Raw genomic sequence first — 22,017 nt, forward strand, 5'->3', positions numbered from 1 at the left:
CCGGCCCTGGCTGTTATCTTGTTTTGTTTGGTGTAGTGCACAGAATGTGTCACTCAAAGAAAAACTGCTTTCCTCCATGGAAATGCACTTGTCAGACATTTCAGATTAAGTCAAAACAAAATGGCATCCAAGAAATCTCTCTTTTTATGATGTTTACGTGTGTAACGCTGCAGAACAAGTCTTGTCTGAACACCCGTCAATACATGTCAAAGTTCTCTACACGCTGAATATGAAAGCAGCTTTAGTTTTTTATCCATGATGACGGATGAAATGTTTTTTATCCAAAATCCACTTCTCATTGGTGGATCAGCACCACGTGATGCCTTCTCCCTGGGAGGCTGCTGAACTCTGATGAGTTTTGAGACAAGGATGTGTCCATATTTACAAAGATTTTCTCCTGTGTTTGCATGTCCTGTCCACAACCAAATGGGGTTTTCAATAAGAAAAACAAGTTGTTATAAGACTGATGTCCAAAGTGACTTTTTTTAAATTGTAGCAGGGTGGATATTTAGACTGCGGACACCCCATGGTTAAAAAAATAATGAGTGAGACTTGCACCTTGATCGTGTCCATTATCACTTCCTGCACCAGACACCTTGACAATAATAAAGCCCTTTTTATCTGTTTTTCCCCCAATTCTGCTTTGATTAAACTTTAAATGTAATTTAAAGATTAAAGTGACAGGAAAGGGAAAACAGTGTCTGAGAAAATACAAACTGCAGTTCTTTCGGTCAAATAAGCCTGCTGGTACACCATATTTATCATGTCTATCTATAATGTAGATTACGCTTTTTTTTCAAGAATGTTGAATATACCACTATTACAATTTTTTTTAATCAGTTTTCTTTCTGGGGTCTCAGACTGAGACGCGTAAAGAGACAGAACCAGCAAGATGCCTTGCACAACTGATCAGAACCGGGACTGATCACCCTGTTTAGATCCTCTTGTAATAAATGTTTTTCTGCAACATAGGTTTCTCAAAATTTCTGTGATATTTTCTTTTCTTCAAAGTGAGAAACCCCCAGGACATCCAATGAAATGAGCCAGAACTGAGAGCCCATCAATCTGTGATTGACCTGCCGATGATCTTTCCAGTTGTGAGAAAAAACAGAGGTGACATAACCCTGGGGCAGAAACAAAAACTGTTCTAAGAAAATAAGCTGCCTCGTCTGATCTAAAGTAAGGTGTCCCTATCCAGTTCTACTGTGGTGGATCTGACATAAGAAGATGAAAAATCAAAACTCATAGTTCCTCCTCCTTTCTCCTTTGCCCCACTAATTTACACAGAACTATAATCAGTATGTTTCTTCCCTTTGTTTGTGGATGTTTTGTTCACTAGTAAATATATATTGGTTTAATTGTTTCTGTTTAACAATATCTCCCAGTACTATTAACATTAAATAAATCATACTCTGAGACGTATCCAGAAATCATTTAGTGTCTTTGAATTTGCTAGAAACTGTTCAGTGAGAGAGAAACTTTAACCTTTATACTGAATTTTGATGGATTATTAGACTGATTGATTTATGTACATTAATATAGCTTAATGTGTGTCAGCTGTTGTTTTCCTGCAACTTATATCGATTTCCAAATCTGAGAGGTTTTTATTTTTAAACTAGGAACTGGAGTATGGTGAGTTTGAGATTGGTCATTTCCAGAGCCAAGTTCCGGCTTCAGTGCAGCACAGCATAATTAACCACCAACGCTTGGTCCGCTTCACTGTTATTAGCTTCAGTATGTACTTGGAGAATTTTTTTCTGCTCTCCTGAAAAGTGTCTGCTGAGCAATGTGCTTGAATGGCTCATCTTTTGAGCTTCTGGTGTTTATTAGATCTAAGTCACAGTTAATTTGTTTATATTTCCCTTGAAAGTAATTATAGCGAGATTTCTGCTGAGTTCTGCAAAAGGCAACCCTAGTATCACCAGTGGTGATTCTGCTAGTTTGAGTTATATCACTTTAAGGGCTTTTACTTGATTTTTTAACTATTTTTTTTTATTTATTCTTCATACTTGGTCAAATCTTCTCTCGTTAAACTGAAACAACTTGCATATAACTCACAACGGATGATACAAAATACTTTGATGCCTGCTAAAGATATGTCTTTTTGTTAATGCAGCACATTTTTCCTTTCTGTATTTTCTGCTTTAGTCTGATCAGAGACTTAAATAAATTTACAAATTTTGAGCCCAAACTCCAGATTCTGATGCTCAATATATTTGTTTAATCCTTCACTTCATCTGGCAACTGTGCCTCCATCTTAATATTAATCAATAAAACAAAGCTATTCATCTTTTTCCCTTTCAAGGCTGTCTGGGGCCTGACTAAAATATTCTGGAAGGCTGGTTATTTATTTTGTCGTCCTTCTGGCCCATGTGTGGTCATCTGTGAAGCATGTTCTGATAGTGGTGGGCCACTGAATATGAACCTAGTATACAATATATTTACTTTAATTTTTTTTAATTGAATGTAAAAACTCATCTTAAATTAAATAAATCCCTACTAGTGAAAAATTATTTAATTTATTAGTTAGTGCATAGATAAACAACATTGATGATAAGAATCATTTTTGAATAAAAAAAATAAATTGGTCTCTCTGACTCCAGCACATGTACCAGTTACTCTCAGAAATGAAAAATCAAAAATGTCCTTAAACTATTGGTATGTGCAAACTATACAGCTATACTGTATTCTTATTTGTATGTGTTCATGTCTATGTTCTCTGTAAGGTTGTTAAACACATTTAGAGCTTTGAAAAAGGCCAAGACACATTTCACTATCCCATAATGTAGATGACCAAAAACCTCCTCAAATTTTCTTAAATATTTATTTGTTTATTTATGTATTTATTTCTAATAAAAAAATAAGTATAATGTATAAGAAAATACATTATCAATCATTCACAGAGAGCTGACAAAATGCATGCAAGCAATAAATACTTGACCAAATTAAAATTCATGTGAGGTAAAGAAACCCCCAGCTGCTTGAAATCTTAGGATTTATTTATTTATTGGGCCAGAACACCAGATTTATTCAGATTACCTTCACAGTGACAGTGATTCTGCAAAGTTGCCTTAGCCTGTGAATTTGGTCAGCCCAAAACTACAGAAAACATTTTTTTTGCACAAAATGGAACATCTTATTTGAAAAAAGCAACTCAATGAGACCCCGGAGCTCTTATAATTAGAGATTATTAGTAGTTCTTCGCTCCCGATTTAAGAAATCCTTATTGTTCTTGTTATCATTATCATCATTATCAGTGCTATTATTATTATTACACCAACTGAAAGCAACAACCGTATATTATTAAATAGACACTTTTTTCTAAGATCTGTTTTTTATTTTTCACTTTTTTTAATCATTTATTTGATCATTTCATCACCTTTTATTTTATTACACCTACTGCCCTGTGTTTCCGCCATTGTATATGGCTCTGCAAAACTTTGTCAGTGAAAGGTATATTTGCAAAGGTGACGCCTTTATGGACTTAATATTATAAACAAAGTTCATACAGAAGGCTAAAAACATGTGTCAAACCTATAACCTAGACATGGTTTAATAAAAGTTGGGAACAAGCGTCAAACGTGAAATGCTTTTTAACATCTTTTCCCCCCTTTGAGGTCCTTTTTTTTTGTTTCTAATTTGGCCTTCCTCTGAGTTAATTCCTGTCGTGTCACAGCATGTTGGTGGAGGAGCTTCAAATTGACTGACAAACACAGATCACAGACAGCCTCTTTCTCTGAAGCAGCACTTTACAAACGCTGAGTTTGACCTGGTTACGCCACAGGATATTCAGCAAATACAACCAGCAATATTCGGATGCAGCCCTCAACTTGTTTGATTCATTTTAGTGACACAAAGACTGGGCCTCCAAGTCAAATACATTGTCTTCTACATCAGAGCTTTGCTTATATCCATAGGCTGGAAAATCTTCTATAAAGTGTGATAGAGAACCCGAAGAAATTGAGGGATTATTTAAAGTAAATCAGGAGGGAAAAAAACTGCATGTTTCATGAGTTTCAGGATGATGCAGGGGAGCTCAGACCACACACCACGTCTAAATGGTGTTTACGGACATCCTTAAATAGTTAAGCTTATTTCCTCATGAATACAATGCAGCACAATCAGAAAGAGTCTGCCTAATAGCATTTAATTACAGTGCAGTTTTGTGTCGGTGGCTCACGAACTCTCCTAATGATTAAAATATGTTTGGATGGCTTGTTTGATAGATTTTATTCCTGTGTCTGCTGGCTTATTGCTTTTTTTTATGCGTGACTCTACATAAAAACATATGTGGTCCTTTGAACAATCTGAAATTATGATATTTGCTTTTGTCATTTAACCAGCAGAGAATCCACATGATGGATTTCAGTGTTGTTGTGTGCAGCTGCAGCGCCGTTAATCCTTTGCTTGGACTTGTTACACGGCGACAGGAAAACGACGGCATTTAAAAATGGCAGCGTAAAACATGGGAAAAAAAAAAACCTTCATGAAGAGGTTGACGTTTCTACACGTCAATCCCGACCTTCTTCTTTGTGTCCGGGCTGGAGGTTAGCTGAAGTAAAGAATGACTTGACAAGTTTTCAATCTCTATTGTCCCCTGGTTTTGTGGTATTTGGGAAAGATGTGGGTAGTTTTACTATATTGTGGGGTCCAATATTGTAACAAAGTTGGTTGGTTTAGAGAAGAGTCAAAAAATGTATCCTTCACAGACTGCCATTTTTAAATCCATCCTATTCAAATAGCCTATGCATGAATTGAGTGTGTTCTTTCTGGATCAACATCATTGGAAGCAATCAACTGGTCTCTTGCAGAGAAAATAAGGACTAAAACATGTAGCAAATATACATAGTGAAACCTTAAATGGGATAACAATCACAGCTGCAGCTTCATCTTTCGAAGATTGGGCAAATTACATAAAGAAATTGACTTTGAGAACTAACTGTGCTATCGTCTATAGCGTCCTCATCAACCCCATTCATATATGTGTAAAAAAGGGTAAAAATTCAATTTGTTTTAATGATATTTAAATCATTTTTCTGATGTAGGGACAAAATCCAGTCAGGGATGTCAAACATTTATTAATTGTTCCCAATCATACTATGCTTCCTGTCCTTTTTCAAAGCTAAGATCATACCAGATGTGCTCTCAGCAGGGCTGTTAATCCTTCCCAGAAGCTTATGTTTCTACTGGGTGTAAGTCACGCAGAAGAACCACAACACAGGGTAAGGATTTTCCTCCATGGACTCATTGTTGAAAAAGTGAAAGAATTAAAGTAAAAGGGGTTTTCAGAGACTGCTTTGAATTTAGATTTCACATTTGCCAGAAAGCCTTGATAACCAATGAAAAATAATCCACTGATTGCAGGAAGACCTGGGTTTCACGTGGGTGAAGCCAGGAGTTAAGCTAGCCGTCGTGCCCAGTCACATCCCTGCGAAGTCAGGACACGTTTACAAGCCTGTGGTCGTCAAAAGAGCCAAAAGACACATTTTAGCCAAACTACAAACCAGTTACTCGTAAAATCTTGGTCAGGACATAGGATTAGCAAACAAAACAAAACGCTTGGATGTTCCTCAAGGGTTTAGAACAGTGAATAATCAGACACACCAGGGTAGAAACGCGGATTTTTTTTTTTGTTTGCATGTATTTCCTTATTTGGAGTGAGATTAATCTGGGCAGAGTGAAAGATGGAGGAGACTCACTCCAAAAGAGTGAGAGTTCTTAATCCTGTTTAAAACAACAATAGCCTTTCACCTGCTATGTAGTTAGTGCTGGCTACTTCCATCATTCAAAGCACTGGTCATAAAGTCAGGTGGAAGAAGATTGCTTTTATTTTAGTTAAAATTTGGTGTCAGTATTATAAATTGTGTTAGCTGTTTTCATTTGATATGAACTAAGGAGAACAAAAGTATAGTTAAATGTATAAAGTATTATCAATTAGTTTTGTCACTTTTTTTAATGTGATATTTTACATTGTTATTTTTACCCAAATATTACTTGTTTTTGGTATTCTTATTCTTTTCCACACAGTCTTTGGTATCTTTACTGTTTAACATTGGTGACTTTAATAGATTTTTTCTTTTTGAGTGGAAAACCTAAACCTAGAAACTGACACTGTTGTGTTAAATGAACCCAGGCCTGGTTCAGTCAGATTAGACCCAGGGATGAGTCAGGAAAATACTCATGTTGGGTGGTTTTTAACCCAGTTGTGTTTGGAGAGGATCTGGTCACATTATTTTAGAACATACACAACCAACTGAAAAAGGGCATCCAGAGGTATAAGCAGCACATTGAGGACTATTTCAGCAACAACGACCCATGTGGAATATGGAGGCTCAGCAATGAGCCATCTTATAGAGGATTTTCCTGAAATACACCAAAGACGCCATCCCTGCTGGCCTGGACAGCCTGCAGTTCGCCTACAGGGAAAATCTTTTTTTTCAGAGGATGCTGTCTAGCTGGCACTTCACACGGCTCTGACTCATCTGCAGCATCTAAACTCCTCTGTTAGGAAGCTATTTGTGGACTTCAGCTCAGCCTTCAACGCCGTGCTCCCAGACACGCTGGCTCTGAAGCTTCACAGTTTGGGATTATCTCCACTGCTCTGTTCCTGGATCAGTGACTTCCTCACCAACAGGCCCCACATGGTGAGAATTGGGAAACACACATCTGCCCCACTGATCATCAGCACTGGAACGCCGCAAGGGTTGTGTCCTCAGCCCGGCTCCCTTTCACCGTCTTCACCCATGACTGTTCTGCTGTCCACTACACAACGACGTTGAGACCCATTACAGAGAGGAGGTCCGCAATCCTACACAGTGGTGCTCCAGGAGCAACCTCATTCTGAACACCAGTAAGACCAAGGAGGTCATAGTGGACTAGATGAGGTCCAGGAGGACAGAACACGCTTCTCTCTAAATTAAGGGGGAGGTGGTGGAGCGTGTTCTCATGTTCAGGGGGGGTTTAAAACTTTTAAAATGTCAAATCCCATATACTTTTATGTTATGTTCTAAAACTATCAAGTACTGAGAAAGTCATGTGCTGAAATATTTTGCATTTTATTAGTTTAAATATATATATATATATATAACATTTATAAATATGTAAATAACAATATACAAAAACATATATTTACATATATGTATGCATATATATATATACATATATACATATACACATATTTATATATACATATATGTATATTTAATATGAATAACATGTAAAATATTTCAGCACCTAATTTTCTAGTAGTTGATAGTGTTAGTACATCCACTGACTGTAAAATTACCCGTGAAACGTTTTCACACAGCCAGAAAACTGCTTGTTGTTGCAACCAAATCAGGGAGTAGCAAGATGGCGGCCAGTGACTTCAGTTTTTCGGCAAAATCAGCACTCCAGTGTACAATATAGCTCAGTGCTTTGAACACCTCCCACCGGGTGAAGAAGATCCAACAACGGCTTTTCTTTCTCAGGAAATTGAAACGAACTGGACTTTCCACTCTACTGTTCAAATTTTTGTTTTTACAGGGCTACCATAGAATGCCTATTTGCATACTCTTGTTTCTTAGGGAATGTCTGATTGCACAGGTCTGTAAATGAAGGAGTAGGATTACTGCACAGATTTTCTTGCGGGCATGAATGGGCATCAAAGGAGCGTTGAAGGATTAATCCATTCATTAAGTCATAAAGATTCTTGATTCTTTATGGCTGGAAGAAAATAGAGACACCCTGAAAGGCACAAATGCCTTTTTTATTGGGTGGTACAGGATGACTAATACCTTGTTATTGTAAGGCAGAAATTAATCTTTTCACAGTATTTGTTAAGCAGCAGTATGATGTAGAGGAGCTACTTTAGTTTGCATAATTCTTTTTTGTTGTTCTGTTTGAGAGGTTTGAATGTAAGAGGTATGTGATGTTCTTCCAATGTCACTGGTACAAACAAAATTATTATACATTATTGACTTAGTTAAAGAACAATTTTCTAATTCCACTGTGTTCTGAGATTTTACAAAAAGAGAGCCCCGACAATTTTTTTATTTTTTGGTCTTTGGAAATAAAAATATGTTGACAATATATCCCTTTGCACTTAGGGATGATTAGCCAGATCAGTTAAAGTTGTTTTCCTTTTGAATTAAAAGAGACAAAAGACAAGGACAGGGGATTTACTTTCAGAGCAATGAAAATATTTTTTCTTTAAAAGACTTACATTGCAAACAAAATGTTAAAACAGGATGAAAATGTTAATGTAAAGACACATAACTTAAATAACGGTGTCCTCTGTGTGCTCTGCTTTTCTCACTGCTCAAAAACATAAGCATGATTATCTACGTATCTGTATTGAATTTATGATTGACAGGTAATGTCCTGGTCCATATTTCTTAAAGAAAACAAAAAACATAAAAACAGATCTACAAGACAGAAACAGCTACAATAAAAGAAATAGACAAAAAAGAACAGCTATAACTAGTAAGTCAAAGAAAATAAAAGACGAATAAGAACACCCTGATATTTCACCTCAACTGGAATTAAAAGCCAAGTTAATAAGATGGGTTTTTAAAAGAGACTTAAAAGTGTTCAAGATATCAGCCACCTTTGCAGTAAGAGGAAGATCCTTCCAGAGTTTGTGCCTGATCCCTCTGACAAACCAAAATTTAAATCTTAATGTTGTCAAACTGCTGTTGTTCACATAACTTCAAATTGTACTTGTGAGAAAACAATATGAATGTAAAACTTTGACAGAAATGTTTCCCATCAAGACTGTGTTTTTGACTGCTGATAACCTCAAATTTCCTCTTTGATAAAATTCTGATTCTGTTTAAAGACATCATGACAAAATATTCTTGCGTAATATAAAGGCGTAACTTGGGTTGTTCATTTAGTCTACAGTGTCAGCGAGAACAGTGACAGAATGCATTAACCTGCAACTTTATTCCTCTGTTTGCCTCTGCTGTGCCAGACCACCTGCTTGCAGCAGATTGCCACCAAGAAAAAAACGGAAACTATGTCAGGTTTAAATGGTTAGGGCATTAGCCTTCAGACGAGGAACATGTTGTGGTCAGGTTTAAAGAGATATACGTGTGCACAGCATTCTGAAAGGTGCACAAAAACACGAAAACACAGCAGTCAGCTTCAATGGCAAGATGTTTATGCACAAAGAAAAATACAGTTTTATTCTAAAAGCTCTCACTTTAGGGCCATCTTTCACTCACAAAACATACAGCACATTTTGAAAATGCCCAATCCTGACACCAACACATGTCACTAGTCATTCTGCTGATTTTAAAATTTCAAAAGAGAGAGAAGAATGTATATTTTATGGACTTTTCTTAAAAGTCAAATTGTTTTTGCATTTAATTATTGTAAGCCCAAAATTATGTATTATTGAATTAAGTGTTTCAAGGATTTTTTTCTCTCCCTTGTAACTATTAAAGGGGGACAACAAAGAAAGTTTTAATTAAAAGTTTTTGCATTAAAAGAAACTTCTGAACTTTTTTACAAAATTGTTTTTGTAACAAACTAAGAAAAAAAAACAAGGCTAGCTTAATTATCACTATAAAGGCAGAAAATAAATAAAAAAGCTATGCACACATCAATTTAGTAATGAACTGAAAGTAAAAGTCCCGATTAGTTATGTTATAAAGAAGGAATGTTGTGATTAATAACAGTATTTTATTTATAACTAGTTGAAATTTAAAAAAAAAAAACTATGCAGTTTAACTGTAGGTCAGGCTGATTCAATACAAAGTGAAAAATATTGCAGGTGAGCAGAGAGAAAAACACTTTCCCCAGGTTCTTGAAACTTTGTAAGGGAACTGTGTTTAAGTTACTGACATACACGCGCTCCGTGAGAGAAAGCAAACATCTTCTACACTGCAGCCCATTAACTGGCAAAAGACTGGTCCATGCCTGCAGGCAAAACCTACTGTCAGTGAGAAAACAGGAAGCGTCAGCGTCACTCATCACGCTCATCGGTCATCAGTGATTCCAGTCTTTGAAAAACCACACCAGCATGTGTTCATATTTTCTGTTGCTTTAACTGTTTTCTCTTCTTTCGTGGAATCCGTCTGCACTCTGATGCCTGATCTTAAATTATGGAAGAAGCATAATCCTTCATTTCCCAAACCTAAGACGTCTTACAAATCAGTGTCCACAACGTCTCTTCCACTGTTTTTGGGGCCCCTTAAACAGTAGTTTCCTCTTCACGATAATATAACCTATAAAAGACTCAGACGTCTATTTAAAGAAGTCTCTCTTAGCTTTATTTTGAAAGGCAAACGTCATCCCTTTTTATTGCTGGTTTAGTTCTGTTTGTCCAATGGAACCTGCTTTTACAACAATTTAACCAATGAGATTTTAAGATTTTTTTGTTACTATCTATGAACTTTATTTTGATAATCCCGTCCATATGATAGCTGGTTTGAGCAAATTAGGTATTCAAAGCCTTCTCTAATAAGAAACCAACACGTACAAGAGTGTGTCTCTTATTGTCTCAGCTTTATTTTGACAGTCAAAATTACTTTTCAATTTGATCAATGGAATCGGCAAGTTTGGAATATATGAACCTACTTGTTTTTTTTTTTAAGCGTTTCTGTTTGCTTTATTATGAAAGTCCAAATTCTCAACCCTTTGGATGGCTGGGTAATCACTCACCATTCGTTTCGATGGTGGGCAGCAGTTAGGTTTAAACAAGCTCCTTCTTGCAATATCTCTTAGCAGTGCAGAATGATTTATAAGAAGAAAGAATTTGAGATAATCAAACTGTGTTCCCACTTGAATACTCCACCTTTGTCAGCTTATTTAGTCACTTTCTATCAGCACCATGTCTTGTATCTTTGCATCTAATCTTTGGCAGAAAAAGAGCATGACATGATAAGTGAAAAATGTCATTTTTTTGTTACACAACTTAAACAAACCATGTCGCTGCTTGCTTGGATCTGTTGTGTTTCTGATCACAGTGATTTGTCAGGAACTATTTTTCTGCATTTTGTGTTTTGCTACCATATGAAACTGCCACTGTTTTAACAAGACAACATTCTCTGCTCAAAGTTTATTTGTGTTTATTAGAGGAAACTATACAAGCAACTTTGAAAAGTTTAATATTAGCCATTGAAACTAATAAAATGTAATCAAGCTTAGTAACTTGTAAATGTAATGTTCTCTAGTTTTGGTAATAAGGCCTAATCTAGCACTTTGCTTAGAATTTAACCAAAGATGGTTCTGTCCACCGTTCTCATCCATCATTCGCAGTGCTCAACAGACAATAGGATGGTATGTTTACAGTGCCTTGGAAATGTCTTCATACCCCATAAACCTTTTACCATTTTCTTATGTTCAAACCACAGACTTCGGTGCATTTTGTTGAAGACAACAATTATGTGGTAAACCCGCACAAGACAATGTGAAAACCAAATCCACATCTTGTTAAAACAAATTTTACAAAGAAATTCAGAAAAGTATGGTAAATGTAAATATCCCTCTTTGCTCAGAGACCCTTAGGAAACATCCTGTCCAACCAACCGTCTTCAGTTGGTTCATTGTAGAAAGATCATTGTAGAAACACCTTTTACTGTACTTACAATCTTCTAGGAATTTGCTGTCTTCAGCTTACCCATCTTCCCATCAGTTGTGACCACCTTCCCTGTCTCTGCTCAATAAAGGCATGCCCCCAGCATGATGGTGCCACCACCGTGTTTGACCATCAGGATGGGGCTTTTTCATGACATGTGAAATTTTATTTATCTACCATGCAGAGCATTTTGCATTCAGGCCAAAAGGCCACTTCGGTCTGTCTCATCCAAGCAATACTCCTTCTTACTCCATTCTATAAACTTTCTACTTGCCACTCTTCCTTAATAGTTGTGCCGTTACCTGAGATGTGGGTCTCTGCAGCTCCTCTAAAGTTGCCGTTGGTTTCCTGGTTGCGTCTCTGTTTAATAAGCAAGAATTTTATTTTGTAACCAGTCTCAACTAGTCGAGCGACATTACTAACACACAAAAAAACAAAGCTTACAAGCAAGCAGTGCCTCTTCACCCTGAGGCAGTCATTCCCCAATGAGCGGCCCCTCTTAGCTGTGGTTGTCAGCAAAAAATGTTTACATGCTATCTTGTTAAAATAGATTTGAAAAGTTTATTATCAATTCATGAACGTGTTATGCCTTATTCATAAACAAATTCTTTCTTTCAGTTTCTTTATAATATGTAGAACAAGCCAGCTTCATGAAAGAAAGAGTGAACCCATTTATTTAAAGTGTCTTTTAGCAGTTTAATTTATGTAATTTCAAGTCAAGCATATTTATCAAGGTCTACCCAAATAAACTGTATGCAACTAGTTGTACCAATTTTATTGGTTATAATCAAATAGTTTCTGTGTGGTATGTGACTTTTCCTAAAAGGCAAGTTATCAGATAAAGCTGGTTGTGGATCTGATCTGCTGGCTTGTGAATGGACGGACTCGTCTGTAGTCCCATGGGAACTACTACGGTGTCCCAGACAAATCCTTCTGCCAACAAGACAACCTCCAGAGATCTGTGCAACCTAAAGCCCCACTTCCTCTCCACAGTCAACTAAAAAAAACTCCACGCAAAGTAAACAGTAAGCACCTAGTAGTCAACTTCCTTATCCTTGTTAATTATTCAAAATCCTGGAGGAGCACCTCAGCCCACAGTGTTCCTCTCTAAGTTTTTTTCTTCTGCACACAGGAGCTCACTCACCACAGCTGCCCCCCTCAACCTCCTCCTCCTGCCTCCCCTTTCAACTTCAAACCCAGTCATTTCTGCAAGCTGAGCTTTGATTGTACCAAACACCTGTATTTTTCATGGAGAGACTTCCTCAGGAGCCCCCGCCCCCCATCTTTGATTGTTAAACAGCAGTGGCGCCGTCATTACTGTCTGTGCGACTGATGCCGCCCAGCTTCCCCTCCCATCTTTCCACCTCTGCCTTTTAACCGGAACTTTAATTCCTCGGAGAGAAAATTTGAATCACTCCATTTCATCTAATTTCCCGAGAAACCCCCCTCTTTTTTTCTGTGCGTGTGTTCAGAACTTTAAATTGCGTGGTCGGGCTCCTCAAACGTCATAAAGATAATCACAGATTTCCTTGCAGCTGTTAACTGAACATACTATGTAGAAAAAAAAGTGTGCATCATCATAATGGTAAAAGTGGAAACTTACCAAACTTGTAGGATCCAGATGTAGATGGGCAGTCGGCATTGTTTCTATAGCTCACCTGTAATCCTCCAGGAAGACATTCAGACGTATACAAACAGACACACACCTTTGCAGCAGTAATACCATGCTTTATTAGACGGCCTCCTCTGCTGCCATCCTGTCTCCCCCCCCCCTCAGATTAATATCCTCTGGGCTTCTCACCAGCTGTTTCCGTTCCTTAAGACCCTTCATCTTTCTCCGACCGGCCCTCTGCTTCACACACCAGGGCTCACAAACTGGCCCACAACACAGAAACAGTCCTCCTGTTGATACAGTGCCTTGCGAAAGTCTTGAACTTATTGTTTTTCTACATTTGAATATATTACATCCACAATTTCAATGTATTTATTTGAGAACTGTATGTGATAGACAAACAAAAGTAGTGCATAAAATTCGAAAAATGTTTGACATGCATTTGTACACGTCTCCCCAGAGGCAATACTTTGTAGGAAAGTCTTTCATTTCCATTAATGCTACACATATTCTACTGAAGGACATGTGTTCATGGAGATGTGCTGTCTTAGTTTTCCATTGAAAATGCCTATGAGACAGACTATAAACTGGGCTCTTCAACGATTGCTTGCTTTTTGCTGCTCTTCCATTAAAGTTGAATTTGTGGAGTGCATGAGAGGTTTCCTGTCAACAGGTGTATTTATTGTTATGTTTATAGATTCCCTGCAAAAGTCTGTGTTTAAGAAACACATCCCCAAAAGATGATGCTACCACAACCATGTTTCACCATAGAGATGGTGTGTTCAGGGGGATGTGCATTGCTGTCTGCAATCAACAATATCTTGAGACATTTGCACGGGCCATGCTCTGCAAGACTTTGGTTTTGATTTGTGACTTGGATTTTGATTTTGGGAAATTTTTGTTACATTCTTTATAGATTTTCGGGTTTACTCATGTTCTGCTATGTAATTATTTTACTCATTCCAGTTTTTTTGCATTCAAATAAATGTCCCTTTGTTTCTTTGTAGTATTTACTTGTGTTCAATAACTTTCCCATATTCATTCCAGTATTAATGCTCCTGTTTTTTTCTTTAGTCTTTGTCAGATCCAGAAGTAACTCTTCGTATCCTTTATTGAGTTTGTCCCGTTGTCTTCTCTCCTGTGATGGCTCCAGATTAACGTTAATAAAATCTCTCTTAATTATTAATTTACAGTGATTAAATCACTCTCAGTTTGATTCTGTCTGCCCCTACTCTGAGCTTGGGTCCCACAGATCCACAAGAAATTAGAGCAGTTTAGCTCTACCCCACATTTACTAAAGACATCCCGATGATCTCCAAGGCGTTTGGGAAAATATTCTGTGGACTGATCAGACGAAAGTGGAACTAATTGGAATGCATACTTCCATTACATCTGACATAAAACTAACAAAGCATATCAAAAACAACATACCAACAGGCAAACATAATGCTGTGACTGTCTGGGGCTACTTTGCTGCTACAGCACAAGTGATTGTAATTGATCAAACTCTAAATCCTGCTCTTGTGAAGCGACCTGCTATTTACTAAACTATTTTGTAAAGCTGTGTGTGTTCACAAAATCGATGAAGGCACCAAACATGGTGCTGATTAACTGATAAAATCTTATTTGGATTTATCTGAAGGACACATCAATCAATCAATCAATCAATCAATCAATCAATCAATCAATCAATCAATCAATCAATCAATCAATCAATCAATCAATCAATCAATAAATTTTTGTATAGCCCTTTCATATCTACAAAATAGGTGACCAGAGTGCTTAATAAATTCAATTTACAATATAAAAGGAAGAGATAAGAAAACCTAAAAAAAGAAAGTAAAGCACATCACCCCAGTTCTAAAGTCCTTACACTGGCTCCCTGTATCTCAGACAATAGACTTTAAAATACTCCTGTTAGTCTATAAATCACTAAATAGCTTAGCACCTAAATACATCACAGACTTGTTATCAGTGTATCAACCATCCAGACTACTCAGGTCTTTTGGCTCCAGCCTACTCTGCATACCTAGAACCAGAACCAAACACGGAGAAGCAGCATTTAGTTCTTATGCTAGAGGACTGGAAGTGCTGAAAACCTGAATTCCTTTAAATCAAGGTTAAAAACCTATTTGTTTAGAGTTGCCTTTAAATGTTAATGTTTGTAGTCCAACTTGTCTTATACTGTATCTTGACCGGCTGCTAATATTTCACTGCAATGTGTTTCCCTCTGTGATGTTTACCCTCTGCCTCTATAATGCTTTTCTTTCCTCTATAATGTTCGTGTGCAGCACTTTAAATGGTCTTCTTACTGAAAAGTGCTTTATAAAAAAACTTGCCTTGCCTAAAAATACTGGTTCAAAGCAAAGTAGACAAAACCAACAAACAAAACAAGGTTGATAAAACAAGAAGTGCCACCATATTTTTCATTTTTTAAAAACCTGCCTGAATAAAAATGTCTTGAGATTTGATTTTAAAAAAGAAAAGTTCAGATGATTTCAAAATCAAGGTCTGGCCACAGAAAAACTTCGGTCACCCCAATAAATAAATAAGGGGGACAATGTAGTGAAGATAAAGCAGATGTAATGTGTTCCCGTCTGGCAGAGTGAGTTGAAAGGCAAGCTGCTGCATTCTGAACAAGTTGGAGGTGACTAAGGAATGCCTCGGGGAGAGTGACATAGAAGGCATTGCATTCAGCGATTCTGGATCTGATAAAAGCATGACTTAGACTTAGGCAACTTTACTCTCATTTTGTATGCACAGAGTGCGTACAGAACGAAATTTCGTTTGCATACAGCTTGAAATTGAATGAACAGCCTTCTCCAAGTCACAAAGGTTTAAAAAGGGCTTGACCTTAATTCGAAGGCATAGACGACAAAAGCCCGACCGAACTACATTAGAAATTAGATTTTAAATCCCTGTGGAATATGACCCCTAGTCCTGGGATTAACAGTCAATAAATTGGCAAATCATTTGTATAACAATGGAATTTGGAACTCTGTACTGGGTTATGATTGATCCAAGCGGCAACTTATATAAGGAAAAAAAACAGAGGGCCTAAACTGGAATCTTGTGGTACCCCACATGAAAAAGGAGCAGAAGAGGAGAAGAAGCCATGTGACAGAAAAGGTTCTGTCATTCTGGTAAGACGTTAACCACTTCAAGGCTGTGCCACCGATACCAGCATTAAGACTGCTTTATCTTTATTCTCCATCAGGACAGAAATCAAAGTATTTCAAAACTTGTTGCGGGTGAAAGATTAACACCTGATTTCCTTTTTGGCTTTGCTCAACTAATTGCCTGTTGTTCATCATGCTGTAAGTCATCAACATTACAGCTTGTTGTTGTCGTTGTTTGATATATGGCTGTATTGAAACATTTCACTCATCTGTTAGTTTCACTCTGTCTGTGTTCGCTTACACTCGTATTCCCGTGTGTGTGTGTGTGTGTTGTTTACGTGTGAGAGCCTTTTCTTGGGTGTGTCTGCTTTTGGCTCAGGTAGGTGTTTACTTCTCATAGTGTTTTGTATAAGGGCAGACAGGATGTGCGATGCTTGTCAGCACGCTCTTGGAGATGAAAGACCGGAGGAGGGAGTGGAAGTTGCCTGCTGTCGTTCAGGTAACAGGATGTCTTCTCACAGATTTCTCAACTTTTCAGTCCCATCGCCCTCAGTGTTCCCCCGGGGGCTGTGTGGAGACATCACTCAGGAGCGTGCTGCTTTGCAAAATAACTCAACACCTCCTCCCAATTTGGCATAAGTGGGATTCAGTGGGGTCCAGGTGTTTCTTCTTGACAGCGGAGATAGGGTTGAACATTTGAAGCAAACAAAATGCCACTCGTGTGCAAGTGAACTGGTAAAATGCTCATTCATCTTGACTGCGCCATCAAAACACGCAACCTGAGTATGTTTTAAGAATGGAGTCTACTGGAATGCAAATAGGCCAGAGGTGCTCCTTGACGTAAAAACAACTTGGTCAAAGAAAGGAGTGTGCTGCGCTGCTTTACATGACAAAAGAAAATATTTCTCTGAATATTTTTGACAAAGCTGTAGTAAAAGACTTTATGCTGTTTCTGTTCGCTGATCAAAAGATGGGCTTATTCCAAAGAAAGGGTTGCAGTACCAGTTTAATCAGCAATTATATCCAACAGCCTAATTGTTTGTCTCGTAAAGCCCAAGTGAATGAAACTGTTGTGGAGGTGCGGCTTTTGATACCTGTTGTACTTCATGAATTCTAAACATCAGGAAGACAGAAAAGCTAAAATATACCTAATATCAGTCGGACACAAAATTAATAACAGATAAAGAAACAGAAGCAGAAACTCTAGATCAGCGATGTCCAAGCATTTTGGCACATAGGCTGAAATTGTCAAGTCAAAAGTACTCAAAGGCCAAAAAAATTAATAAAATAATGTATTTTTTAAATAACCTATGTTGTGAATATTTTGTACCTGTTGTACAAAATGTGACAATTTTATATTAGGAAATTAGTCAAATTTTTGTAGGAAAGGGATACGTAAATTACTGTAGATCCAGAAGTTGAAAAAGTGTTTTGCGCATTTGTCTTATTAAAAGATGGTCGTCCAGTTTGCAAATTATTTTGGGCTTAACTAACAAAGACTGAATCGTTTATGGTTTAGCAATATAAGAACAGGTCAGTATTTCTTTGAAAAGACTTGCTGTATTTAGGCTATTTTAGTAAATTAATTCAAAGCAGATTTTAATGCACAGAAGTCTGCATTTGAGCAAATATTATTTGATATATGTGGTCCTATTTACTATAAAATTAAAGAGAATGTATAAAGTGTGGTTATTAAAAGAAAAATGCTTTGTATTGTACCTAAAATTTTCAATTGTAAAATTTTAATCTTCCTGTACATATTCTGTCCTAATTAAAATTCCTAATTCAAAATCAATACAGGGGCCATTGTGCTGCACTTTGGAAACGTCTGTTCTAGATATTTCCATCCATCCATTTTCTGACCCACTTAATCCCTCATGGGGTCGCAGGGGTTGCTGGTGCCTATGCTTTAGATATTTATTAACAATAATTAATATTTCGTCAGTTATGTTCTAGTTTATATTTTTCAACATACAGACTGTTGCAATCCTCTTAAGACAATTTTATGTTTTTTTTTGTGTGTTTTGCCTGAAATGAGTAAGGGGAGTTTTTTATAATCTTTTAAGGTGGGCTTCATTGATAGTACTTTAGACTTTTAAAATGTATTTAATCCATGTACCCAGTGCTGGTCATTTGGTCCCTTCACTATTCCATACATTTTATGTGTTGGTCTTTTCTGGGCCCGACATTTTAGGGTAAAAATAGTAGCTGCTTCCCACAGAATGCTTCATACCAACAATGTGTCGATTGATGCTCTTTGTACCTGCTTTGACAACTGATGACTTTAATCTGCTTTAATTTTTTCTGTTTTGTAATGTGAATAACTAACTCCGATAAATAACATCTACCACCAGGACAGCCCTGATTTTCAGAGGCAGGTCTTGCATTTTTGCTACCCAGGGTAACTCCCCTATCAACACCCCACACACCTCCTTTTGCTGCCGTATGCCCAACCTTACTGTACATGCCTACACCTGATGAAGCCCATTGTGTAAAATTTGTTATTATGAAGTTTATTAGAAATGCTTAGGAAATAAATTGTTGGAAATACAGGGGTGGATGTATTTCAACAGTATTTTTAAGAAAAGAGTGAGTCCTCCTTTCTTTCACTAATCAAAGACTGTTTTAAAACATCTTTAATCAGTGTACATTAATTAAAGGCAAGTTTGACCAGTTGAAATGTTGTGCTTTTCATGTTTTTCCCAATCTAACATGGCCCCAACACCCAAAAAAGTATTGGAAATATGTTTTATTCCTTTTTTATGAATACATTAAATATTTAATGAATCTCATATAGTTAGTTTTTATCTTACCTGTCTAAATATGTAGGATTTGTAACTAGACAATCTAATGCAGTCCAGGCTCCTGTAAAAACTCAGGTATATAACTTTAATTAAACATTGGATCATGAGCTATGAATCAGACACAAAGTTCGGCCTCAACAGACACTCCCTGTGTAAAGCAATATTTTCGTACACTGCAACAGGCGAGTGTTCCTTTCTATTGACTGTACTGCCAAATAAGCAATGGAAAGCTCCTTTAAAAACAGTGCAACACAGGACTAGTATCTTAAAGACAGACTTTAATTTATTTATACAGCAAAACACAAACTTGTTTTTTTTTTACTTTGCTGCCATCTTAAGAAATCTGCTTTCTTCCCAAAAACTGATGAATTCCCTCACAGACTGCGATCTATTCTCTGTAAAAACACTAAAGAAGCAATGACTATGAAAATGACCAATGTCCAAGGTAAAACACAGGGGTTGACCCTTTAAAATCAATCATTGGTTTTCAAAGTGCAACTAGACAGAGCTGGGGACTGAGAGTGTCTCCAAAGTCTGAGACAGGGAGTGCCAGCGACATAATTCAATGAAACACCACTGATGGGCGACACACCCACTCAATAAACTACTGACACCACACACAAACTTTAATTACACTGATTAGCCAACAGGGGATTCAGGGACCGGTAAAAACCAGTGCTGTGTAGGAGCAGTGTCATCGAGCCAAAGACTGTGACCTATTTATACAGCAAAGATAAACATATATTTAACTTGTTGCACTCAGTATTATTCCACTTAGTACTCAGATGTCCTACAACTTAGATTTAATATAATATAGTGAGGCAAATATACAGTGTATTTTACATTTTTAATGCTACGTTGCATTTAATAAAGATATTCTAATACAAATTTTTTTTACTAATGAAATATTTAGCATGTTTTTGTTGGGTAAAACAGTTCATTTTAATCTTAATTTGCTTAAAATGTGTTAGTGGATCAAAATAGGACATAGAGCTTTCTAACTTTTTAAAGGTTGGGTGGATTGAATGCAGTGACATCTAGTGGCAAAGATTGAAAACAACTCAAAACCTTTCCACCCATCTCTGAACCACACACAGTGCAAAATATATATATATATATATATATATATATATATATATATATATATATATATATATATATATATATATATATATATATATATATATATATATATATATATATATATATATATATATATATTATAAGAAAGTGGACCTTCTCTGGAGTTATGTAGATTGTCAACAGCTGTGTTCATTTTCAGCAATACTGAAAAAATACTTTCCTATCTTTTCCAATAAAGACAGTTTGTTGCAGAGATAACATGCTTAGCCAAATAAGTGTCATGATTTTGCCCCTAATGAACACCAAAACCCTGCTAACCCTGCACACCAGACTGGAGCATTTTTAAAAAGTACTTAAGATGTCACTACCTACATGTTAATGTCAAACTCAGAATCAATGCTTCCACTTAAAAAATCCATCCATCTATCCATTTTCTTACTCACTTTATCGCTCATGGGGTCGCGAGGGGTGCTGGTGCCTATCTCCAGCATTTCAATGGGCGAGAGGCGCGGTACACCCTGGACAGGTCGCCAGTCTGTCGCAGGGCAACTTAAAAAATCCTATATGCTAAAACAACAAAATAAAATAAAAGGTTAAGGCCCATTTTAGTCCTAAACATGGATAATATGCCCTCAGTGGTAAAAATAGACACTTTTAAATATCTTTATTTTCCCTTCAGTTGTTTCTCTTTTATTTGAAGAGGATATCGTGCAGTTTAGCAGTTAATTATTATGTTTTATGGCTCGTGCAGGTGTATAAAAACTTCAAATTCAATGATTGTAGGTTTGATGTGACTGCGGGTTTACATTCAGTAAAAGACTCACTTATTATAGAAAAACCTGAACATAACCCATTACAATAACAACTGAAAATACACAACAGTTAAACTCAGAAACAGGAGTGACAGGAAAACAGGGAAAGAATAGAGTGCAGCACACAAATAAAATGAAAATAAAACAGCAACAAAGGTCTACAAAGAGAATCAATAACTAAAGCATAAGCCTCTGAACAAAACCCCTGAGATATAGAGGACTTAATATATATATATATATATATATATATATATATATATATATATATATATATATAGTAAACTCAGAGCTCTTTAGATTGTGACATCCCACAGCATGATGCCACCACCACCATACTTTATATTGAAGATGTGGAGTATTTAGGTTCATGTGCAGCATTAATGTAATTGATTGATGTTTTTTGCAGGTCCCAAACAGACAGAAGGCTTGCAGGTTCCAGATATCGGTTGAATTTAATTAAGAAAACCAAAATACTTTATAAAAACCAGAGTCCAAGAAACCAAAACACACAGGAATGTGTTACACAAACAGGACAATATGCATAAAAACTCAGGAGCACTAGGGGCTTGAAAGGAAGATCTTACAAAGAACTAACAGGACCTAGAGGTCCATGAGTGGAAGGGCATGATAAAGGGGGCAAGTTGGGGACTGATGTACAGATGCAGTGCAGCTGATGAGGATACTTTACATTAGAACACATTACACCATAATGCTGCCAAGACCGTGTTAAACAATAGCACAACAATAGTTTTTTGCAAACTTGCAGGGATTTCCTATGATTATATCTGGGATACTGACTGTTAGTGTGCAGCAGTAAAAGATAAACTTATGATGAAAAGAAAAAAAACAGAACAGAGAATTACTAGAAATTAAAAAGAAAAACTGCCCAAAAATGGGAACTAACTTGAACACAGTGCATAAGGAAATAAACTACCAAAATAACACAAGAAAAAAGTAACTAAAACTTAAGAAAGGCTATACCAAGACATAAAATACCTAAAGTACAGAATATAAATCCCCACTC

Source organism: Fundulus heteroclitus, chromosome 5 (assembly GCF_011125445.2).
Source record: "Fundulus heteroclitus isolate FHET01 chromosome 5, MU-UCD_Fhet_4.1, whole genome shotgun sequence".
Lineage (NCBI taxonomy): Eukaryota > Metazoa > Chordata > Actinopteri > Cyprinodontiformes > Fundulidae > Fundulus > Fundulus heteroclitus.